We start from the raw sequence: 21,224 nt of genomic DNA, 5'->3' as shown, positions 1-21,224 counted from the left end.
AAGCCGCTCGACTCGAAACCGCTTTCAGCAGCAACACACGCGCCAGTACGCCCGGTATCTGTGCGCGTTAGAGACACAAAGGGCCACCAAGCTCACACACACGTCCCCTGGTCACGCCACCAGCCCCGCGGCCCGGGGCCCAGCACTTGTCGCCAGTGTCGATTTCAACATGAACTGTTTTATTTCTTTTATGAAGTTGCTGGGCAACTGTTCAGATTTACGTGGACCCACTTGAGTTTCGGAGACCCTCGATAGGTCTCTCTCCGGAAACCACGGCCCGAGGCAAGCACGTGCGCTCCTAGTGGGGGCTGATGGAATCCGACGAGCTCGGGGCAGTTTCTGCCGAGTGGGGGTCGTTCACAGTCCCAGCACCTCCCTTTGGAGGGTTTTGTTGTTGTGGTTCGTTGGCGGTTGTCGGCTCTGCTTTGCTTCAATGTTGCAGCGCAAATGTCCTCCCAGGTGCTGGACGCAGGTCGGACAGTGCCCTTGTTCGGCGAATCTGTTGCTGAGGCAAAATTCCAGTAGGTCCTCCCTGCACCTAACGCTTTCGGATGACCGTCTCGGTTTGTGTTCCATTTCGTTTCGGAACATAAACGTGTCCGACGACACCGCAAAGCACCGTCAGAATGCCCTTCCCGCAAGCGCGGCCGTTCAGCGGGGGTCGGGGGGGGGCACACACTAGGCTCGGCGGGGCTGTCTCCAGTCTTAGAATTCTTGAGGAGTCAAGAGTTCCAGCGCTTGCTCGATGTCAAATTGTTCGATTAAACCTCCCCTAGTGAATCGAAGTAAAACAAAACCGGAATTCAAAATTCCAAACCGTGCCACACGGCCGCACGGGAGCCCTGGGGGGCCCAGATGGCTACGGACGGAGAGGCTGTGGGGGACTGAGCAGCGGGGCTTTCTCTTTGACCCTCGCCGCCTGGGAACCAGACTTCCTGCACGTGAATAAAAGCGCGTGCGCCTTTGGTTCACACACAGTCGGGGGTGTTGCATGGACCTCGACTCGACCGGGCCCCAGTGCAGAGGGCTCTTCAATCAGTGAACCAGAGGGTAGTTACCGACGGGCAGCAGCATCCTCCAGAACTGTCTTCTTGTTATTGCCATCAAAACAACTCAATTCCAGTGTTGAAGGCTTCTTCTTTTCTTTTGTTTTTTTCCTAGCAGAATTCACAGCCGGCCTGACCGCAGGCTGGGTGTCGGAAGGAGGGAGCTGCCGCCGGATGGGTCACCTGGACAAGAGGTGGGGCAGGAAACAGCAGGGCCTTGGGAATCCGGGGCTGATCTGCTTTGGCGCCCGCTGACGCCCACCTGGCGCTGCAGGGCAGGGGGCAAAGTTCGGGTGATGCGCGCCCAAGGGGACGGGGAGTAAAAAATGAGCAGCATTAGTTTTGAAGAACGGAGGCTCGCCCTGAACCAAACGCACCTCCCTCCTGTGCGCCACGGCTGGCGCCGCTGGTCCTGGGGCCCTCAGCCTGGTCACTGCCGCCCGAGCTGGGGCGTCGGCACCGTCGTATGTGGGTCACGGGTTCCTCAGGGACTCCCTTGAGAACAGGAAGTCGAAACTCGATACTTTGATTAAGAATGACACTGCTCTTTCCCGCTCGGACCACTGACAGGGGCCATCGCCACACTTTAAAGCATCCCCAGCAGCATGGGGACAACGGTGGGTTTGCCCCACCGGGAAAATGACAAACCCGCAGCGCCACGAAGCTCAGCTGACCCCTGTCCGTGTCGGGATGGCTCCGCTTGGTCCCACACGCAGGTCACACCTCCGTCTCCTCGCGTGTCATCTCCCGCCGGCCCGCCCACAGTGGCCTGGTGACTCTCGCAAGCCGAGGGTACCTGCCAGGCCTCAGCCCCATCCCTTGGGGGCAACCCTGAGAGGAGGAGCTTCCAGCAGGACACTTGTCCCCAACTCTGTGTGGAGGAAGAGGTGGCAGCAGATGGGAAGTGTCACCGTCAGCAGCAGAGACCAGATGAGCTGCCATTCCTCCCCCCACGCAGCCCCCGCCCGCCCCATGAGGAGGTGCGCACATTGGTACCAGTCGGACCTCCCGCCCTGGAGGCACCCGGCCCTCTGCATCCACCAGGGTCCCAGGCGTGGGCTCACCTTCCCCATCCACGTGGTGTCTGTCAACGGCCCCACCAAGCACTCCCATGGCATCTCACTGACCGACACAGGATCAGGGGGTGACGCAGTCTCAGACCAAGGGACCCCCCCAAAGGGACCAGGACCCCAGGTCCTGTCTTACACCTCCTGACCCAGAACCTACCAGCTGGGACATGAAAAAGCTCCTTCGCAGCTTCGCTAAAGCCACAGCTGAAGGGACAGGTCCGTGGAGTCAGGCCCTGACCCCAAGTCTCCGCTTAGGGTCTTCTCCAGGGAAAAGCCCCCCTACACCAGACCCAGGACCCTGCAGGCTGCTCTGGGCAGGAAGCTGTCAATTACGTCTCAACGGGAGAGGGAAAGTCACCAGGTCCCCACGGCTCAGCCCTCAGTGTCAGCCCCACGATGGAGCAGCAACTCGACCGCCACACTTTTGCCTCATGCGCCACAGAGACAGAACGATGGTGGCCGCTGGACGTGGCCATCCACCAGATGCAGTGAATGAATGAGTGGATGAGTGAGGGAAGGAATGAATGTTTGAACAGATGAGTGGGTGGGTAAATGAGTGAGAGAATACGTGAATGGAACAAGTGAGTGAGCAGGTGAGGGGATGAATGAATGTCTGAATGAATGAGTGGATAAGTGAATGAATGAATGAGTGGATGAGTGAGTGGATGAATGAGGGAGGGAATGAGTGATTGAATGGATGAGTAGGCGAGGGAATGAATGAGTGTCCCATGAATGAGTGGATGAGTGAGTGAGTGGAGAAGTAGTTGAATGAACGAGGGAATGAGCGAGCTGCCCCCCAGGTGGGCTCCGAGCCCTCCATCGGCTCCCCATGGGCCGCGGGTGGCGGCAGCACGGCCCCCCTGGCCCTCGGCCCTCAGGAATGCTCTGGCGGCACCAAGAATCCCGCTGCAAGCCCAACCAGACGTCTTATCTGAGAGGACGGCTCAGAGGCCTGGAACCCGCTTTCACCCAGACTGTGGGTCTGGACAGCAGGCGAACCGGCACCGCCGGGCCTCGAGGCAAACTCCCGGGTCCCTAATCTGCAGCAGATGCGGGGCGGGCGCTGGCAGCCGCCCTGGAATGCAGGGACTGCCTCCCTGGCCGGCGCTGATGTCCTGCAGGAGCTGCTCTGGGCTCGCTGGCTGCACAGGCCCCGCCGGAGGGCTGGGGCCCGGCCTGCTCCTCTGGCCGCCTGGGGCTTCGGCCCGAGTCCATCCCTCCCCTAGGCCGCCAGCCTCACGAGGCAGAAGCACCTCGGAAGGGGCCAGGGCCCCGGGGCACCCACGGCCCCGACTGTGGGGCCGGGGCAGGGTTCTGCCCCAGTTCACCATGACCTGTCTGCAGGCCCACCTCTGGGCAACGACCACCACGGTGCCGGTGGCCTGTCCCTTCTGGTGCTGCGGTGACGTGTCTGTGTGGACTCCAGAGTGTCTTCCCCATAGTGTTCTCACTGAAGTGTGGGCTCAGCCATTTGCAACTCCACGGCCCCCTGAGGTCCCGAGCAAGGTTCCCCCTCATCGCTGGTGCACCCCCTTCACCGTGACTGCCCAGATCAGGGGCCGAGAGGGAAAGCCAGTCGCCAAAGGGGAGGAAGGGACCCAACACCTTCCACGCCCCTGCTGGTCTGGGGGGTGGACCCATTCCCTTTCACCCCCAACACTGAGAGCTGGGGGCCGCGCCCCGTGTTAAGTCCCTGGAGCAGGGGCACAGGCTGCAAGCAGGGACCTGACTTTGGGCAGCACAGCTTGGGGTTCAACCCAGGTCGGGGCCTCCAAAGACTGCAGTCTGCTCTTTGTGTCCCCCGGCACCTTGGGGTGTTGCGTCCACAGCGCATTCCCGCGGGGGAGGGACGCCAGGACGGGGTGGGTCTGCGTCAGCCTCCTCTGTCGGGCCGGACTGCGAGCTCATCCAAAGCAAGACCTCGGTCTTGTGTCGACTTCGTCCCCGGACCTACCGCAGCCCTGGAGACGCCCCGAGGCTGGTGAGGACCACACTCCGCAGCGGTCGGGCTGAGTCGGGTCCGGTCCGGTGCAGCACATCGCGGGCGGGGAGGCCTCGTGGCGGGGTTGGGGGGGTCGCGGGCGTGGGCAGCCTCGCACGGGAGGATGGCAAACAGCTCGGATGTTGAGTCCCCTACGAGCAGAGGCAGAGCCCCCCACCCAGGGGCGAGAGAGCCAGCAGACCCCCGGCCTGCAGCGCCCAGCTGGGGAGACCCACCCGTCTCCAGGAAGGAGCCCAGGCAGCAGCGGGCCACGAACAGACACCAGGACAGCGGCCCAGGAAGCCCATCAACACCCCTGTGACTGTCAGCCCCCAACGGGCCTGATTCGTCACCGGCAGCTGCCTCATCGGGGACCCACCAGAGCAGACCCCATGTGCCCCCCACCCTCACACGAGACATCCCGCCCCTAGCTAGCCCACCTGCCGCTTCCACAGCCCCCCCTCCCCCCCGAATGCCTCCTTGTCTTCTGCTCTCGCACTTGCCTGCCCCCCTCCCTGCCTCTGAGTCCCTTCCTAAGTGACAGTCGTGACGCCTATGTCTCCGGTCGGAGTCAGCGCTGAAGGAGCAGCCTTTGCTTTGCTCCCTGGGCTGGTCTCCTGCTTGTTCTCGCCCAGGGCGCTCTGTGAACAGAGTCGAGGCTGCTTCCAACTCGAGCCAAAGCCACGGCCTGCAGGAGGGGCAGGGACGCTCAGAGCCCACCCCCCTTAGCCTGCCGGCCCCCGCCTCAGCCAGGAAGACAGGCCCTCCTGCTCCCCGGGACCCGTGAGGGTGGAAATGCAAGTGGGAGGCCGGGCAGGCGTGGGGGAGACCGGACAGCTGGCTCACCCGCACGGTGGGGCCGGGAGGGCAGCCCGGCACTTGGCTGATCACCGCCCTCCCCCCAGCTGCCACGGAGTGAAACTCGAGACCCAGAAGTTCGGAAGGCAGACCACAGATGTCCCCACATTACGACCGCTGGACCATAAATCGACACAACATGGATGAGATCATGGACGGTTCAAGTCGCCCCAAGGAAGGGCTGCCGGCCAAGATGCAGAGGGCTGAGCCCGCAGCCACAGCGGCCAGCCGACCGGCCAGGGTCTGACGCCCTTTCCAAGGTGCGGAGTCATTGCCGGGAAGCTGCTGCCCAGCGAGGACGCTTCCCAGCCTCCCTTGCAGCTGGCAGGGCCACATGGCTTGTTCTCAGCTCTGGAAGGTGAGAGGAAGCAGAGGCCCGAGGGCGGCCAGGTCCTCTCTGCACTGGCCCCGGGGACACCGGGGAGGACGGCTGAGCAGGGACCCCGGGCTCTGCCTGCCGCCCAGCCCCGGGGAGGCCACCTGCCCGGCTAGCTCTGGGCCTGGCGTCCCCGTGGGGCTGCCTGGTGGCCAGGTTTGGGGCTACACTGTCCCTGGTGTGGCCCGGCAGGGGGAGAGGCTCTGGCCAGGGCACCCGTTGTGAATGAGCCTCAACCCCACCCCGAAGTCGCCCCGAGACTGAGCGTGCCCTGCCTTCCCGGGGTCGCGCGCTTCCTGTGTCCAACCAGCAGCCACAGCCTTGGCCCCGAGGCCCCGCCCGGCCCCCAGAACCCTGTGATTTCATGAGTCCATGGCCACGATCCCGGAATAAACTCTGCAGCCCACAGGACCGTGCGTGGAGGCTTCTCTGCAGAGCCGAGGAGCCGTGTGGGACGTGACCTCACACCCACGGTGCCAGCCTCCCAGCCCCGAAACCCAGGGCCTGACAGGGAAAATCCCATCCAGAGCTCCCGGGCATCTGGGACGCGTTAGGCTCTGGGCCCCCGTCTGAGTGGAGTTTAATGAAGTCTCAGGCCAGTGACTCTGCCTGAAGCAGCGCATGCCTCGCACTCGGAAGGGGCCCAGGCCTCGGGCCAGCCCCACCGTGGTTGCCGGAGTCTGTGGGCCCCTCAGAGCAGCGGGCCCCTCGGGCGAGGCTGGAGCAGAGGTCCCAATTTCACGCCAGGAGCGTGAGCCCTGACTTCCTGAGCCTCAGTCTGCTCATCTGTAGAGTGGGGGGTGTCTGTTCAGGGACCGTGCTGCGGTCCGCAGCCCCGAGGTGCTCTTCCTCCTAATAGGTTTGGGGTTGGGGCTTCCGCGTGGGAACCGGGGGGTCGGATTTCTCTCCTGCCACATCCACCCCACACTTCCTCTATTTCCATCAACGGTAACGACCGCTGCCAGCTCAAACCCCAGGGCACATGGGGTCACAGGCGCCTGGACACAAAAGGACTGCGCAGGGAAGCAGGTTTGGGGGTGGAGGTTACAGCCGGGTGGGGGATGTCCTCACAGGGCTTTGTCAGGTGTGAGGGGAGCACCTGGCCGGTGGGCGGAGGCGCCTTGAAAGGGTGGCTTCCGGAAGGTCCTCTGGCCCCCGACACCCTGTGGCCACTTCTCCTGCCACGTCCTGCCACAGAACTGGGCCACACCGTCCCCTGAGGGAGTCAGCATGCGGGGCAGAGCCCCTCGGACCCCAGCAGACAGGGAGCCCCAGGGAGCCCGTCCAGGTCAGGCACCGCGTCTCCCACCCGCCCGCCAGCACTTCCTGAAGCCATTCCCATCCGGGTCTGTGGTCTGAAAGGCCACTTGTCCTGCCGACCCGTAAGCCAACTAAAACCCGGAGCTTCCCCTGCTCCGGTATTTGAAAGAGACCCATAGGCCTGTTCCCACTGCAGCTCCCTGCTCGGGCCCCGCCCTCCGAGCGCTGGGCTTGTGGGCAGAGCCCAAGGAGCAACCTCACCCCCAAAGTCAGACGTGGCCCCTCCTCATCCCCTGGCCCCGGGGGCTCGGAGGAGCCCTGCCGGTGTGGGGGACCCAGCAGGAGGCACGGCGGCCGTGCAGCAGCTCACTCGGCATCTTTGGGGAAGTGACCAGAACCCAGCACACAGTCGGCCCTCCACACAGAGACAGCTCGGCGACACCCAGACAGCGGCAAACCACAGAAGCCACCCCCGCCGCCCGGAGCCGCCCCCCACCCGGAGGAGGGACCATGAAGAACTCCGCTCTCCATCCACCGGCCGGCCTGGGGACGCGCTCCTCACCCACGCACCGGGTTTCAGCACCTGTGGGTGCGGGGAGCAGGCCTGCCAGAGAGCGACAGAACACGTGGTCTCTGTAGGGGCGGGAGGTGGGTGGACGGGACAGGTCCTCCCTCAGGGTCCTGGCCAGTGATGGTGCTCCGCCTCCAGCTGGCACCCTCATCAGCTACGAGGTCAGCTCTGCCCAAACTTGGAGGGCACCCAGGTGCAGCCAGTGAGCGTCACGACATTGGGCCTGTGACGGGCAGCCAGCACCGGCAGGGTCAGGAAGTGTCTCTGCTGCACCTGCAGCCCCCCCTTTCCCACCCCCACCTGCAGTGTGGCTCCCCCACACAGGCCTGTCCCCCAAGTCCGGCTCCGCATCTGACACAGCGGTGCCCAGTGTTGACGAAGGCAGCCGGCCCCTCGGGAGGGTGTGGGAGCGGCTACACCGGCCGGCGAGGCACCCTCACCAGGAGGAGCAGAAGGGAAGAGTGGCTGCATAGTGACCGTGAAGTGCGCTGGCCACCTAGAGAAAGGCAGGCAGTCGAGCCAGGGGCCTGCAGGATGGTAGGAGTGGACGCTCCTGGCCGGTCAGAGCACCGGGCCCCACAGGCGGCCACAGGACCCGCAAGGCAGGCCGACTGGGCCGGGGTCTGGGGCCTGGTTGAGAACCTGGGGCCACCCCACCTGGGGTGGCCTGTCTAGAGATGCTCACCCCCCGGCTTCGCTGAGGCTTCCAGGTGGTGGCTGGAGCCCACCCAGCCCTGAGACCACCCTGGTGAGAGACGGGACAAGCTGCGCCCCTCCCCACTGGATGTGGGACCCAGGTTAAGTCACATCACGGCCGGATTTCGAAAAGGGGACAGTGCCCAGGGGACGAAGAGATCGGCAGCAGGTGCCAGGAGAGACGGGGCTCGAGTGCGAGGGGCGGGGTCACAACAGCGTCTGGGGAACAGGCGGACCCTGGGGAGGGCAGGGCTGATGCTGGCCGGTGGGACAAACAAAGGAGGGCCCCAGGCTGCATGGACCACCCGCAGGGAGGACCCCGAGCCCTCGGAAAGGTCGCCTCCCACGCCAGGGCCTGGCACAGGCTGAGGGCCGGACCGCGCGCCCGGGGCAGCTCTGGGAGCTGGACCTCTGGGCCTGTGCCCGCGCCCCACCCCCTCGGCAGTGGCACAGCCCCTCCCCCACTGCCGGCTGTGTGGCAGGGATTCCAGCTCAGCCTCAGCAGGCCTGGCCCCAGCCTCAGCCTCAGCCTCATCCCTGCGCCTCCTGGCTGGCCCCACCCAGTGAGGTGGCCCCCACACCTCCTTCACTGACCAAGGAAAGCAAGAGAGCTCAGGGGACCGGGCCTCAGGGACCGGCTTGGACTGTCCTCAAATACTGAAGAGAAAAGGGTGCTCCTGTGTCCACCCAAAGGGACTTCCGGAAACTGCCCTCACAGCCTTCTTCACCCGGGTCACAGTGGCTCCGAGGCCAAAAGGCGGCTGATTCTGTCCACCTGGTTTCTGTCTTTCCTATATAAAACTTCATAAAGACCTAACATGTAGTCCTACTCCAAAGCATGCCCCAGATCGGGGGGTGAGGGGGTGGTTCCAGAGTGCCAGCGGGGGGTGGGGCAGGGAGAGTGGGGAGAGACGATGGGGACTTATGTCCAACTCCAAGAGTCGGGCAGGACAGCAGCCCACACTCCGATCCAACTCCACGGGGCCCCGGCTCCCGGCCCCCGCTGCTCGGCCTATCCGAGGCCTGACCCGCAGCCAGGCCCGCAGTCTGCCCGGCCGCCCCAGCCCTCGGGCCCCCAGGCTGAGTCACTCAGTGCAGGAGAATTGGTGGCTTCCTGGCCACAGCTCCTCCTAGACTTGCTGAGCACAGCCCGTCTCCAGTTGACTCCCAAGTGGGGCGGCAGCGGTGGGGACACTGTCCCCCCCACGCCTCCTCCTTCCAGGGCTCTGGCCGCACTGGGCGCCCACTGGTGTCCGTGGCCTGATGCCGGCTCCTTCCCCACAGGGCCCAGCCGGCAGGCTCCGAGCAGTAGTCCTCCCTGTGACGAGCATTTGCTGGGCGCCTGTGTCCCAGGCAGGGAAAGTGAGGCTCAGGGCTGCAGCTGAGACGTGGCCAGCGGGGACCCAGACTCTTGTGGGTCTGGATGGGGGGCCAGCCCCCGGTTGAGTGAGCAGCAGCAGCTTCCTGAGGCCCGGCCCCGGGGCCCGAACCCACAGCTCCGCACTAAGCCCGCCTGGTGCCCTCGGGACACAGCCTGAGAGCAAAGCATGCATCTCTGCTTTGGGGTCCGGTGACTGACCCAGTGCCCCCCAGCCTGAGCAAGGGGGCCCCCAGAGGAGACATGAGAACAGGCAGGCTGAGGACCCTGGGACAAGGTCCTGCCCCGACATGGCCACCCGAGCAGGGCATGGAGGCCCGCGGAAGTGCTCCGGGTGGAGTGCGGGGCAGGTGCACAGGCCCTGGGGCAGGAGGCCAGTGGGAGGGAGCAAGGGAGGGGGGAGGGCGGCTCCCTCCAGGCTTCTCGCTCTTGCACGCCCTCTCCTGCACACACATGGGGTGCTGGCTGGCCGGGTGCCTGGCTCCGTGGGGGCCTCTCCTTCGGCAGCTCAGGGTCTCAGCCCGGCACCTGCATGGGCCGCCTCCAGGGGCTGCCGCTCCCCCGGCTCAGCCGGTGCTGCGGAGCTGGGTGTCCGCTCCGCGCGGTGAGTCCAGGGGAGAGCGAGCCGCATCAGCACCTGATGGCACCAAGGCCACAGCAAGTCGGCCCACGTCAGGGCACCTCAGAGCTTGTCCTCAGAGGTAGCCCCGCCCCAGCGCCCCCGGCCTCACTGAGACATAGCATGGAACACAGAGACTCACCATGGGAGTATCAGGGCAGGCTTCCTGGAGGAGATGTGAGGTACCCAGCTGCAAGAGGAGGAGGAATGGACAGGGAAGGAAACCTGAGGGGTTTCCCTCACTCCCACCCTGGCCTCTTCTACATCCATAGGAACGTCTCTCAGGAGGACCCTGGGGGTGCCCATCCAGACCTCATTCCAGCCGCTCAGCCTCGGGGGCACAGGGCCTGGCAGGCGGCAGGTGGGAAGGAGGGTCTGTGACGAGACGGATGCTCAGGAGCACTGGCGTGGCGAGGCTGCGACCCTGCCTGGGCCAGTGGCATCTGGGGAAGGGCCGACCAAGCTGCCCGAGCACCTTTCTCCAAAGGTGCAGGGCCAGGCCGGACCCCCATTTCCAGGAGCCTCCAGGCAGCCCCTCCAAATCCAAGGCCCAGGCCCTATCGGAGAAAGGATCCCCCAACCCAGCCCGGGCCCCCCCAACCCCCTGGGCTGCCCGTGGCCAGGCCGCTGCTTGGGTGGCCTCTTCTGCCCTGTAGTATTGGGGACCCGGGCAGTTAGCAGAGGTCGCAGGCCCTTGCCCCCCATCCACGGGGTCAGCCAGGCGGCAGAGGGTCCGGGCTCGTGAGAGGACTCCTTGGGAGCCCCACAGGCCCACGCTCTGAGCAGCCACAGAGGAGTGGGGTGGAAGGCTAGCCCCACGCCCCTCGGCCCTGCACACGGGCACCGCTCTGTGGCTGCTGCCCCCAAACCCTCAGTTCCTCTCAACGAGCAGCCGGCCCAGTTCCCGGCTCTCACGCTGCAGGTTGCAGTCAGCCAGGCCCCACCGGGCCCTGGCCGCCATCCCTCCAAGAAGCGAGAAGCGGGTCGATGCCCAGTTCCCAGGGCAGCACAGGGAGGGGGGCCGGGAGGGGGGAAAGGGGAGGGGTGGGGGGGCGGGAGAGCAGGTGCAGGGCGAAGATGGGCCCCGCTGGGTCCGCAGTCACCCCCTCTTTTTGAGGGGGCGTCCATCCCTCCCTCCCTCCCTGCCTCCTCGCCCAGGGCCCCACCCTCGCCCAAGGAGCAGGGGGACTCGGCGCGAATCCCGTGGAAAAGAAGTGGCCGCACATTTTCCGAGATGTTTTAAACATTGTTTTGGCAACGTCTCGGCTCCTCCTCAGCCAGAGTCACCCTGACATGGAACAAGCTTGGCCAGTGTCTGGCGCGGCCCGGCCCTCCTCTGCAGCCTGGGCTCCCCGCCGCCGGACACACCAGGCGGGGGTTGGCAGGAGGGATGCCCGCCCTCTTCAAATGGCCTCTTTTTAGGGCCAAAACCTGCCTCTTGATGAACTGGCTTCTGCTCGACAGCCCCGCCTGGTCGGTGCGGATGCGCTCAGACCCCACTCTGACTTTGCAGACCGACCGAGTAAATGCCATGGTGCCCGGGCGGGGCTGGGGCCCAGAGAGGCGGCAGGGCTTTGCCTGGACCTCGGAGCAGGTGGCCAAGCCGGGGCGGGTCCCAGGTATTGTCTCCAAAGGTGGCCTGGGCAGCACCGCTCAGGCCTCTGCCCGAGGGGCCCTCTGAGCCCCCCTTCCTCGCCTGCTGTGTAGGAAGCCCCAAACCCCAGGGCCTCCCCGTACCTGGACTGCCTAGCCCCCAGCCGGATGCGTGGCAGGCAGCCCGATCCAGCGAGGCGGCAAGGTGCCTGGGCTCAGCTCCGCTTCCCACCCACCCCCACCCAGCTCAGTCCCCTGGCGGGGTCTCGGCCGCTGTCCGGCCTCAGGTCACCTCACCCACCATCACACCTGAAACAGGCCCGTGAGCCGAGGCCAGCGGGCTCATTGGGATTGAAGCCAGAGTCACAGGTCAGGGGTGGGAATGGAGACCAGGGTGGGACGCAGCGGAGTGGCAGGACAAGCAGAGAGGACTCGAGACAGGCCACAGCTCTGGCTGTCCGGCTCCACCCCCAAGAGACCGCTGGGCTCCCGTCCTGCCCACGAAGCTCCAAGGTGGCCTGTGGGGCCCCAGGCCCAGCGTCTGCCCGCGGGCCGGACCAGGGGCGGCAGGGCCTCACCAGCACAAACGAGGGGGAACCGCACGATTTATCTCGGGCCCTGCAGCGAGTTCCCCACCTGCGTCCTCTGCCTCTCACTGGGGATGCAGAGCATCACGGGTCACCCTGTCTCACCGACACCCTCTACTGGGACCCCAGTTTCCTCCACAGAACTGGCCTTCCACTGCGGGGGTCAGCAACCACAGGGGCTGGGGGGCACCTACTGTCCTACAACTTCCCCTTGGAGAGTTAACGAGGGAGTCAGGCCTGTCTCCTTACAGCCAGGGCCTTACCACTCCCTGTCCCATCTGGCTCCGAAGTCACGCGCAGACAGAAAGCAAACCACGGGCTCCGAGGACAGGCGCTGGCTGGAGGCTGACCCCGGCCTGCCACCCCTGCCCCTCCTCGGCCGCAGAAAGTCAGGCGAAGAGAGTGGGCAGAGGACAGCCCCGGCCAAGGCCCCCGCGGGCGGGCGGGGCCCCAGGCTGCTGCTAGCGGACGGCCAGAGGCTACTTTCCAAGGAGAAAATGTCTTCAGACCCCCAGAGGCCAAGAGGCCCCAGCCCATGATTCAAGGCTCTGCTGGAGCTGGACAGATGACAGATGTTCCAGGACCCCGGCTCAGGGACACACACTCTGGGGACTCTGGCAGGAGGTGCTGGGATGAGCCAGGTCCTCACCCAGGGCCCAGCACCTTCCCAGGGCAGCAGACACTGACACGGGTCTCCATCCTCACCCCCACGGGAGCCAGGAGCTGGGGACCCGGTGAGGGCAGGTCGAGGAAAGCGCGGAGCCGGGGCCCACGGACAGCAGAGAGCCCTGAGGGCTGAGCAAGCCCCCGGGACCTTCCCGGGCCTGGGAGCCCGACCCACGACCAAGGCACACAGAGCAGAACAGGCTGGGGGAAGCCAGGTGCTCCCCCGTCCCCGGCACCAAGGCCCACCAAGGGGCTGAGAAACACGGAGCCAGGGGGCTTCCCTCCCACGAGGGGTGGGGCCAGGCCTGGCACTGGAGACCAGACAAGCCCGAAAGTCCAGAGTAAGGCCCCCTCTGGAAGGCCACACAGCTCCTGGGCTGTCCCGCCCGGGGCCGGGAGCCGGGCTGCGGCCTCCGTACTTGCGTGCGCTGCAGAAGCAGCCCGAGCCCCATAGTTTCCCACTGACGTCACCGCGCGGCTGGAATCTGAAGTCAGCAGGAGGGTCTCCGCGGCCCCAGCGCCCCGGTCTCCACAAAGTGGAATCAGATGGCTTTTCCAAACCGCCCGCCCACCTCCCGCCCACCCCCTCGCTTGCTCGCTCCCTTTTTTTCATTGTGTTCCTTGGACCACGGCCAGATGTTTCCTCCACACGGTCCTCCAAAACTTCCCCAGCAGAGAGCGAGCGCTTGCAGCTTCCTGCCTGCCGGGCCGGGCTGGGGACGTGGCAGGGTGGGGGTGGCCGGCCACGTCTGCAGGCCGGGGCGGCGTCCGGCTCCAGCCCGCGCCCAGCGCTCGGCCACCCCCATGCCCTGGTCTGGACGCCGGGAGGACGCAGCCGCATGGCCGCGGACTGTCGCCCTGGACGCTGGGGCCTGGGCCCGAGCTGCAGGCCAAGCAGAGGCCGTGGCCCCCGTGTCGGCCCCGGCGTTCAGACCGAGCCGTGTGTGGCTCCCGGCTGCCTGATCACACTGTGGTCGTGGGAAGGCCACGTCTCCACACGAGCTTTCGTTAAAGCAGCCCCACCTGGGGCCGGTGGCAGGGAGTGCCTCACCAAGACCTGCTCACGGGGAAGCAGGTGTGGTCTGAGCGCGGAGGGCAGGTTCCCGTGGGCTCCTGGCGGAATGGGCACCTGTGCCCTGCAGGAGGCCCGGGCTTCCCCAGGCAAAGGCCTGCCAGGCAGGGGGGACACTCCGAGCAAAGGCCTGGGGCGGACGGACCCACCGCTGGGCCCAGAGGCCCCGCCAGGAGGCTGGCACGAGGCCTTAGGGAGGTGGAAAGGGGGCCCTGGCCATGCAGGCTCCCCAGGACGCCAAGAATGCCTTGGTGAGAGCAACAGGGCCCCCAGGCCCCAGTGCCCACCCTCTGAGACCACACAGCCCGTCTGCCTCCCTGTGCCCGGCAGGTGGGGCAGCCCACGCCCCCCATACCTCCCACGTTCCCCACCTCAGCCAGCAGGTCCCCCACCCGCCATGGTCCGGTTGTCCCTGGGGCCTCTGGGGTGCCAGCGGACACCTGGGTGAGCAGACGCGGGAAGAAGGACAGGTGCAGACAGTGTCAGAGTGTCAGAGGCCGTCAGCCCAATGGCCAAAGGGTCCAAAAGGCACCGGAGGGGCCCCTGGGAGGGGCCCCTGGGAGGGGGCTGCCAGGGTGGTGCCGTCGGGCCCAACTGGTGCCGCTCCCCTAGCCTGACTTCGGTCACACTGACCCTGAGGGTCCAGGTCACCCGAGACCCCCTCAGCTCTGTGTCTGCAGGAAGGACACACGGCCGGGAGGCCGCAGTCTTCACTGTCACCATCATGGCTCATTTCAGTGGGGAGGGGGCGGGGGCAGGGGAGGCGGGGCTCCAGCCCCTGGCTCTCTCCTCCCAGTGGGGCCCCGGGGGTGACAGCTCTCCCAGCCCATGTGTGACAACCTGAGTGGCGTGTTGCCAACCAGGGGAGCCCTGCCCCCCAAGTTTTGGTGTCCAGTTCTCACGGGGAGTCTGTCCCAGGGACACCGCTGGACCCCCCACATGGTTGACCTTGGTCTCCAGCCCCTCCAGAGCAGGGGCTGTTCCATGTGGCCCGGGGCCCCCGAATGCTTCACTAGCAGAGATCCTCTGGCTTGGCCCAAGGCCCCAGGTGACACAGACTCTATCAGGCAGGACGTCCCCAGGGCCCAGGGGAAGGCTTCTTCCTAGGAGCTGGCCAGGCCCTGACATTTCTTGGATGCGTGGACATCCCAGGTCTGCCGAGGTAACCCTTTACACCCACCGGGCACCTCACTGGGAGGCAGTCGGCCCGAATGAGCCCGGTGGGGGAGGGAGGGGACACGGAAGTGTCAGGCAAGGATGGCACTGCTGTCCCCTCCACCTTACAGGTGATGGGTGGAGGCTGAGTGGGGGTCACGGAGCCTGAATCCAAACCCCACCCCCTGCTGCAGCCCATACCCCGGTCAAGGAGAGCCCACGGGGCCCGTGCCACTCTGAGACGGGGGCCGGGCACGGCGCTGCAGCACGGCACCCCCAGTCACTGTGGGGCTTCTCCCCTCGGCTTCAGGCGGAGCCCTCTTCCTGGTCACCCCCAGGACCCCGAGATGGGACTGTGGGCACGTGTCGGTCGGTGGGATGGGCGGAGTCCGGACAGCCAAGGAGGGAGGTGCTCGTGGGAGGCCTTGCTGCCTCCCCACCCGGAGCCACAGGACAATCCCGTCTTTCTACAGAAGGGACAGCCAGCACCCCCGGAGTGCGGGCGGGAGCCTCTTCACTCAGAGCTGTGCCAGCCCTTGGCCAGCCCCCACTGGCTGCCTTCCCTGAGACACTCCTGATGCGGGTTTAAGCTTTGAGTCTTTGTGGAAATGTTCTGGAACATTCGTGCCTAAGGTTTTGGGGAACCGAGCAGCTTTCCAGGCTCGTCCCTGGGGACAGCCCCCTGTGGAGGCAGCTTTCGAGCTGCCCCGAGAAGCAGCCTTGCCTGCAGTCCCAGCAGCAGCAAGAGAGATTTCAGTTAGACCCGAGGAAGACCGCACAGGCAGAAGCCCGGAGACCATGCCTGCACCTCCTCCCTGTAACACATACTCGAAGGTTCTGGAAGGGTCACAGAGGTGCACAGTGGCCTCATAAAACTGCGGCAGGGCCAGGAAACACTGTCCAGAGGCCTGGGCGGTGCAGCTCATGATTTGTGGCCTGCCTGTTAGTGGCCCAACGTCTAGACCTGAGGGCGTGTAACTCAGAGATGGAAAATGCCTGCCACTCTGGCCCGGGGCGGGATGAGTGGGATTTAAACCAGTGGGTCCTCAGGAGGCCCTGGTGGAGGCCCCTGAAGGTCCTTGGTCCTCCTGAGTCCTCCTCGAGGTTCCAGAAATGAAATGGGAAGATTTCCCTTTCCCTGTTTTGTGCCCCAAGAACTCCTATTCATCCTTCAGCGCCCAGTTCAAGTGCCGCCTCCTCCCCACTGGCCGCTCCTCCTCTGTGCTCCCACAGCACCTTGAACATGGCCTCCCCCTGGCACAGATCAGCCTGCAAGCAGCCCCATGAGAATGTTCTAGACTTTCACTGCACAAAACGCCAGCCACGAGCCACAGGTGGCTTTTGAGACCTCGAGACGTGTCGTGCACCAGCGGAGAGGGGCCGTCGGGGTGAAACACACCCGATCTCGTAGACGCGGCACCCACGGCAGGAGTGTAAAACAGTTCGTTAGTCGTGCCTGTATTGCCAGCGCGGTGAAACAAGAATGGTCTGATACACTGGGTTAAGTAAAACAGATTATGAACATTCACACGGCTGCTAATGTCACTACCAGGAAAATTTCAGTCACACGGAGGGCCCGATTCTGTTTCCACGGGGCCGACTCTGCACTGTCTGCTCTCTCGGCGCACTGGCCTGTGTGGCTTCCAGGCCGTGTCTGATGAACGAATGAATGAATGAGCAAGGGAGTGAGTGGGTGGGGGCAGGGGCCCCAACGCCTGGCGAGCGGCCGCAGAGGTTGGCAGCGGGCTCTAGACTGAGGGCAGGCGGAGCGCTCACCAAGCGTCCGTGGGAAGTGGGGCTGAGCGGTGGTGGCCAGCTCGCTCGGAGGGCTGAGGACACTATGTGGTGTGGGCCTTCCCGGCCTCCCTGACCTGCCCCGTGGGCCCCTCCTCTTGCCTCTGAGCCTTTGCTCGCACTGTTCCCTGCTGGGATGTCCTTCCCTACTTCCTGGCCTGGCTGGGCCACTGTGCATGTGGTCGCCCAGCCCCCTCCTCTCACTCCCCACCTGCACCCCCAGATACAGGCTGCCCCCAAACCCCCAGCTGCCTTTCTCTCACTCAGAACGGGAGGGGGCCCTCCTCAGGGATTCTGCAGGTTTGCAGACAGCCGGGGATTCACACTGGGGTCCAAAGTGGCCGAAATGCATCATCTCTTCTTCACCCCTGACAAGGTCTGGCCCTGGAGGGGGCTCCCATAGGACCTTGCCCAGGACCAGCCAGAAGTGGGGGGCGGGGTCCCCAGGCAGTCCATTTCCCCGCCCCCCTCCCCTGCGTTCTGCACCTCCTCGGCCTCCGGCAGCAGGTGCGCCCTCCTGCCCACTCCCCACCTCTGGTGTGAGACACCAGCTAGGAGGGGGACACAGGAGCCCTGTCGGGAGGACCAGGAGTTTGCAGGGCTCCTGTGCCTCCCCCCAGGGCTCTGAGAGCTCCCTCTCTTTCCGCTGTTTCCAGAGCAGGATGTAGGAAAGACAGAAGCTGGAGGACAAGGGGCACCCCTCAGCCAAGGTGAAACTAGAGATGCTGGCAGGTGGCCCCTGGCTGCTGCAGCCCTGCTGCACGGTTCGCGGTCCTCGGTCCAGGGCCCTCCCTGGGTCCAGCCCATCAGCCTCTCCACAGGCGAAGGGCGGGGCACTGGGAGAGAGGCGGGCGGTTGCCCGGGAGACAAGCAGGACTTAGCCAATCAGCAGGGACCACCCAGCTGTGCGCAGGGCGCGTTGCGCGAGGCGATGCTGCCCCCTGGTGGCGAAATTGGGTGCCACCCACCGAGCCAGGCTGCCACCCTGCTTGCGCCTGGCTCTCCAAGCTGCTCCTGCTCGTCCGCCCGCACAGGGAACCTTGGGACCTTGCAGCCTGAGCTACCGCGTGCAATCTTGACAGAGGCGTTTCCACCACTGGGATCGTCCCCATCCCGGAACGGCTCTCATTGCTGGGGAAACTGAGGCTCGCACACAAGCCACAAGGACCTAGCTAGGGATTTCAACCTTGCGGGGGGCGTTGAGCGGGGAAGAGGTAGGGAGAGATGGGCGGGGGGGCCCGTCAGTCCCTGCCCAGCACCCACGGGACCCCAGCCCCGCCCACCACCTCCTCGCGCCCTCCCTCTCCTGCTTCCCCCTGGCTCTCCCGGACGGGATAGTGATAGAGGCCGCACAAGTCCGCCCTCTCAACAGCCACTCTCTCTGACCAGGTCCTCGGTAAACAGTCTCCGCGAGTACGTAGGCAACAGTACGGGATTTTTTTGTTAAATGTATACACACTGCTCTCGTTTTCTAAGGAAACGTTTCTGTTTTAGAATCATAAGGGAGGTGTAAGAATAGCACAGGGTCCCTGTCCCACCCTGCCCCCAACCCCGACCCCATAGGCTCCGCCCCATTCTCCCCTCCCACCCTCCGATGCTGACATCTTGGGTTAGCTCCGCCAGGAGCTGATGAAACCACGCTGGGCATCGTTACTCCTGCGCCTACCTCGTTGGGGCCCACGGCCTTGGCCCTCTCCTCGGGCTTCTCTGGATGGGCCCCCAGCTCACACTTGCCATGTTCCTGACAGCTTTAAGAGGGACCGGTCACAGTCACGGTCATGTCCTTGTAGAAGGCCCTTAGTGGGGATTGGCCTGGTGCGTTTTGTGCGGTTACACTGGGGTGGGTTTGGGGGCAAGATCACAGAGGACAGGAGCCCCAGTCACTGCCTCAAGTCAGGGGCCCGTGCTGTCACCTGCCTTGTCACAGCGGTGTTGACCTTGGTCACTTTCTGAGGCATGTTAGCCAGGTGTCTCCTGTCCCTTCCTACACTGTCCACTGAAATCACCATGCCCTGGGTCTGGCAGGAGTGGGCTGTTGGGTGCCACACCCCAGAGCGTGGAGCGTCTCCCTGCATCGCCCTCCCACTGGGAGGGGACCCGCCCTCCCACCACTGCTTCGTCTGTCCGGCCACCGGTTTCCACGAGTGAGGACTGGTGAGCGTTTACACTGTCCTTTTACAATCCAGAGCTACTTCATTTTCTCTGTTCCAGCCTGGGCTGGCTGCGCCCCGTGTCCCTTCCACGTCCCCACTGTCCTGCTCCTGTGTTTTCCTTCACCGCCTGGGCCTGCAAGGAGCTTCTCCTGCCTGGTGCCCAAGTGACCGCGTCCCCAGGAGCCCCCGTCCTCCGATGGCAGGTGGAGGTAGAGGCCAAGGCCCTGGGGTGCTGCTTCCAGGCCCTGGGCTACGGCGTGAGGAGGCGTGTGCACCCTAACGGGTGTGGTGTGTGCAGACGGACAGAGGTTTCTATTTGCAGCCTCCTGGGTGACACTCAACATGGTGTCTGCAGCTCGGACCCTCCCCGCCACCATCTGTCACTCACACTCCAACAAGCCTGGCTGCCTCCACTGTCACCTTCCAGGGCCCCAGGACAGTGGCATCTCAGCAGTGAACCTCCCACCCCAGGAAACAGCAGCACCCACCACACACAGGAGGTCGCCCACTAAGCCCCTGCCACCTCCCTGCACATGGCCCCCAAAGCCCCGGGGCCAGGGCCTGTCCCCTCTGCCCATCTGCGCCACAGGCAGGTGGGTCCGTTCCACAGCCCACGCTCCGTCCTGGGGTCCTGCCCGCCTCCCGAGTCACCATCACATCGGTGGGGGGCTGGGCCTGGTAAGTTTGTCCAGTGAATGAATGAGTGAACGGACTAAGTCCCCTCCCCATGACTCCCATTTGCCCCCACAGGCAGCTCTGACCTGCCCTTGGGTTTCCACCTTCGAGGGCACAACCACCTTCCCGCCCCTGCCCCGGGGCCCCAAGCCCTGGAACCCGGGGCCAGAGAAGGCCCCAGACCCACCCCGGGCCCACGTCCCTGGGTGAGGGCCCCTTCATCCCAGAGTAAAGCAGGAAGTGGTGACTTCAGAGCATTTTCTGGTTGATCAGAGCCTTGTACGCCTTCCTCAGAAGGGCCCTGGGACATGGGACTTCGGTCCTTGTGGGAATGGGGAAACTGAGGCCCAGAGAGAACAGAACTTGTACCAAGAAGAAAGGCCAAGCCCACGGTAGGGCTGCAAGGCCCACTCCTGGCGTTTCCATAAAGCCCGGGGCCAGCCATCCCTTCTCAGACCTTCTGATTTAACGGGCCGGGGGGTGGCCCGGTGGTCAGGGTCCCCTAAAGCTCCAGGTGAGTCTCACATCCAGGGAGTTGGTGCCCTTGTGCAGGAAACAGCGCAGGTGGGAAGGGACGGGACAGGATCTGCGTGGGCTTTGCCTCCGCGACACCAGAAGGGGGCAGTGTCGCCTCGTACCTGGGGCACCTGGCGCCAGGGCTTCCGTTCCACTGTCCTTGGGTTCTGTCCTGCCCCGGGAGTGTGCCACCCTGGCCTCGCCCCTGTCCTAGCCAGGGTCAGTCCTTAACACCACTGGGAAGCCCCGAGTTTGGGGGCAGGTGGGACCGTTTGGGCATTAGGGGGCTGGGGACTGAAATCCTCACACGGCCCCTCCTACCTGAGGTCCCCACAGATCCCCTACTTCCACTGGGTCCCTGTCCCTGCAGGTCCTACTGCCCCTCGGGCCCATCAGTGGCGTCCCCTCTTCTGACCTTTGCGTCCTCTGCCCGGTCCCAGGGCCTCTCCCCAAGATGCCCCCATTGGCCACACACACCCCTCCTGCCTGCTGGATCTCAGGGCCAGCCCTTCCCCGGCCCCGGGGCACCTGGCCCTGGCACAGGGCCTGGGAGGGGGGGGGGCGCTCAGCAGCCTCCCACGAGAAGCCCCGCCCCACCCCAGCTCGAAGGTTATGGACTCCACGCCCGGCTGACTCGGCCGTCAGCATTTGCTCCTGCCGCTGAGAAAGCTGTCAAGTTCAGCACCTCCGGTCCAGGGAGGCTGTCCTGGGTGGGCGTCGCCACGGCAACTGAAGGCAGCAGGGCGTTTGAGACCCTGGGGAAGCTCAGCACAGCCCCTTTCCCTGCCCTCCCTGGGCAAGTGCGCCACCCAGGTGTGCTCCCCGGGGGGTCTGGGTCACTGCCCTGCCCCGCCCATAACGGTCCAGGGTCGCTCACCCAGGGCTCTCCACAGGGCTTGTCAGGAGCTCAGGACCCCGTCTTTCCAGCACCAGTACGTGTGTGGGGCGCAGGGGGGTTCAAGTGCCCTCCTGTCCCTGGCCCTCCCCGCCCTGCCTGCTGCCTCCCCGCTGGGCTCGCTGGCTCGCTGGCTCACTCCACAGCAGCCACGCTCAGTGCCGGTGGGGGCCTGCTCAGGGAGCAGGACCACCAGGGGACCCTGGTCCCACGCAGCGCACCCTGCCCCGCAGAGGGTTCGGGCGTGTGGGAGGCAGAATGAA

Source organism: Artibeus jamaicensis, unplaced genomic scaffold, assembly GCF_021234435.1.
Source record: "Artibeus jamaicensis isolate MK-2021 breed Jamaican fruit bat unplaced genomic scaffold, CSHL_Jam_final contig_471, whole genome shotgun sequence".
In the NCBI taxonomy this organism is placed as follows: Eukaryota; Metazoa; Chordata; class Mammalia; order Chiroptera; family Phyllostomidae; genus Artibeus; species Artibeus jamaicensis.
The sequence above is the reverse complement of the archived record's forward strand: the minus strand, read 5'-3'. Positions refer to the sequence as shown.